The 3,518-nt window shown below is 29.9% G+C and overlaps 1 long non-coding RNA gene across 1 annotated transcript; it reads left to right on the top strand.

The window, feature by feature from the left end:
- Positions 1 to 367: 367 nt before the first annotated feature.
- On the top strand, positions 368 to 3,020 carry LOC149492779 (uncharacterized). Its single transcript, XR_016318954.1, has 2 exons — positions 368 to 647; positions 2,847 to 3,020. It is a non-coding gene; the product is annotated as an uncharacterized LOC149492779 (long non-coding RNA).
- Positions 3,021 to 3,518: the final 498 nt, after the last annotated feature.

The following is a 3,518-nucleotide window of genomic DNA, read 5'->3' on the forward strand; positions in this document are numbered from 1 at the left end:
TTTAATATTTTTGGAGTATGTATACATGATTTTTATGGGTAGAAAGTAAGTAATAAATATTTTTGGAGAATTTAGAGAATTAGTGAATAGTGAATTATGTTGTTATATTAATTAAAGAAATTAGAGAAATTATTTTTATGGAGTAAATTTGAGATGGTGTTATATTAATTAAGGAAATTAGAGGAATTATTTTTAAGGATTAAATTTGAGAATTTTTATGGAGATAAATAATATTTTGAAGGAATTTAATTTGGAGAATATTTGTAGCCATTAGATTAGATTACATTGCTCAATCCTAGCCATCCAATTTTGGTGAAAAGACCAAATTACCCTTTAGTCAACTCCATTATTTGAGCAACATGTTTTCTTCCTTTTCCTCTCCATCTAACGTGACCTTTCTTCTCCTCCTCCTTCTTCTTCTTCTTCTCCTCCTTTAGGTCTTCAATTCTTACTTCCTAAACACATCAAATACACTCCATTGAACTTTGATTAAGTACTTAATCTTTGAGATTAAAGCTTGAGAAATGATATTTGGTGAATAATTTCAAGTAATTTGGAGGACAAAGGGTGGAGAACTTCCTACCAAAGACAAGGGAAAACTAAGGAATCAAGAGTCTTATTTAAGCTTGTTAGAGCTTATGTTTAAGGTTAGTGTTCATAAACACTCTTACCTTGTTTCAATTTTTGATTTTGTGAAGTTTATACTATTTTGTGAAAATTGGGAATTTTATATGAAATAATTTTATTATTAAATTTTGGTGGTATAAATGTGTTCTTGGGAGATTTCTAGGCATGCTTATATGTTGAATTGATAAGGAAAACAATTTCTTCTTCATCCTCCAAGAGTGGCAGAACCTATTGATGAATAAGGCCTTAAGTTTTCTTGTTATTATTTGTGGATTTATGATCTTAAGATGATATTTGATGAGTAATTAGTATGTTGTAGAAATCTCTACCTTGTATATGATTTAAGTAAGCTGAAATTAGGAAAAAGTGTTATTGGGTGTGATTAAGGACTGTTTTTCGATCCTTTTCATTTTCCATTGGTGTCTGAGTCCTTCATGAAAGTTGTAGCTCTACTTCTTATCTTTCCAACCCATCCTCTTGTGTCCAATTTGGATATGTATAGCTCAACTTATGGCTAAAACACCTAAACTGACTCTGTTATGACGGGCCACATGTATCACTGAATTGAGTGCCCATTTTGACCACTATAATGGTAATATTATGTTCTGAGTTCTTCATGAGAGTTGATTCCCTGTGTCTTGAGACTTCTCTGGTTTTGGACTGGATTGATTTGAGTGTCTGGATAAGTAGGAATTTGATAAACATTGGACTTAGTTCTGCTGAATCAGGTCTGGACTATTGGTCTGTGTTCCTAGCCGTTTTTCACCATTTTACAGATTGATCTGGGCTGTTGTCCCTTGATAACATTTGTATAATTTTGTCTTATCTTTCTAATGAATCAAACTTCACTTAATTTGGAGATCTAGAACTCAAGTTATGTCTTAAAAACCCAGCAAAGGTCAAGGTTATATTAATGCTGGAAATTTTCTATGTCATGAATCATAGGTTTATTTGGATAAATGAAGGTATGAATTATGTGTGATGAAGTTCTCTTCATTCTTTGTATCCTTTAAGATTTATTTGACAAAAATAAGACATAAGTTTGAAAAGTGTTGTTGTGGATATGTTTAAATGGATATAAATTGGAAAGGTGTGGAATTGATTTAGATAATGCATGATAAGGGTTGAAATGGATACTTTTGTGCATAAGAGTTATGTTAGCATGCTTGATTGGAGAATGAAATTCCTCCCTTTGGTACCACCTTAAAGCTTACTTAATTATTTTATATATATGACATAAGTATGATCATTTGATAACTTATATATGTTTAGAGTTTTAACAAAGAAATGGGTATTTAAGGTGTATGTGCTTTGAATTTTTAATAAGGAAAATATGATTTCATATGATAATAAAATGTCTATGTTCAGTAATTATGTTTAAGTATGATTCTAAAGTAAGCTTACATTATGAATTTAAGAAGACTAAAGAATAAGACAAGTTTTCTGATAAGTGATATGAAGTAAGAATTAAAACAAGGATTTTGGGCTCTAATATACTTAGTGTGAATTTGATGCGTGATTTGATTTTTATTCTGTCTGATGAGCATGCTCGGCATTTGATGCCATTCTGATAAGAAGCTATGATCATATGCTAGACACGTGGGTGTCTTCTGTTCTGTTAGGGCGGACACGCTCTATATGTTATGAAAAGGTTGGCGACCTAAGGCCATTATGAATAAGTTATGAAAACTTATCTGCTTCTCTTTCTCCTAAGTGTATGCGAGCCCTATGGAAAATATCTGTAATACAATGAAACGAATGAGATCATATTATTTTAGTAAACCTTACTTTGGAAATTATTGATTATGTTATCAAATGAATTTTCAAAGCATGATATTTCAGTACATGGTATGAAAAATAAAGAGTATATGTATTGGTATAATGTTCAAGTAATGAATTTATGATTTGAAAGAATTAAATTATTTATGTTCTTAGTTCTAAGTTTATTTGAAAGAACCAAAGTATTTATGATGATAAAATGTCTTAAGTAAAGGATTTATGGTATCAAGAATTAAATTCTTTATGTTATTAATTAATAGTTTATGTGCTATTTGTTTTGCTATAAATGGAAATGTATGTTGAATTTTAATGCATTTATGATTGTAAATGATTTTATGAAATTTGTTTTTAAGTAAGTTGCCATCGCAACTTTGGTAAGTATGTGAATTATGAGCACCACTGAGTTTTATACTCAGCGCGTCGATTTTTATCACGCGTAGGTTGAAGATTGCGGTCGCTATTTGAAGATTTGAAAAGTAATATCAAAGCAGAAGTGACTAATTTGGTAGTAGTCGATTGAGATTTATATAATTAAGAATTATGGCATGTATAATTATTACATTTTCAGATATTATGTTATTTGAAATATAATTGAAGTATGTAATTATAAATTATTTTGGTGTATCTATTTGGAGATAAGAATAAGATTTATTATTTTAAGTCAGTCGATATGATTAGTTCATTAAGACTTGATAGATATAATGAATGCAATTAATTGATGGATCTAAAATACTATTGAGGATTATTCAGTTATGAAAATATAAAAGTGTTGTTATGTTATAATGATTATTTGGAGATGTTGAAAGTTTAGAGTTTAATTGGAAGTATTTTGTATTCACATGTTTGGCGGGCTCAGTTTTTAAAGGGATATTCTTACAGTATTTATGTAAGATCTTTCCCAATGTGGTAAAAAAAAAAAATGCAAGGAAAATAAAATGAAATTTCTATTACAAAGAAAAAAATTACTCGCGAAACTTGTGAATACTCAATTACTTCTAATTCATAATTTTAGTTTTATGATTTATATGTTAAGTTAAGACAGTGTCTCCGGCACCGAATGTAGCATCCGCCGTCGGGTCTCTCGGGACTGGGCGGAGGGTGTTACAATGGTC

The sequence above is a fragment of the Jatropha curcas genome, chromosome 11, assembly GCF_041381405.1.
Source record: "Jatropha curcas cultivar XTBG-Jc1 chromosome 11, XTBG_Jcur_1.0, whole genome shotgun sequence".
NCBI classification, from domain to species: Eukaryota; Viridiplantae; Streptophyta; class Magnoliopsida; order Malpighiales; family Euphorbiaceae; genus Jatropha; species Jatropha curcas.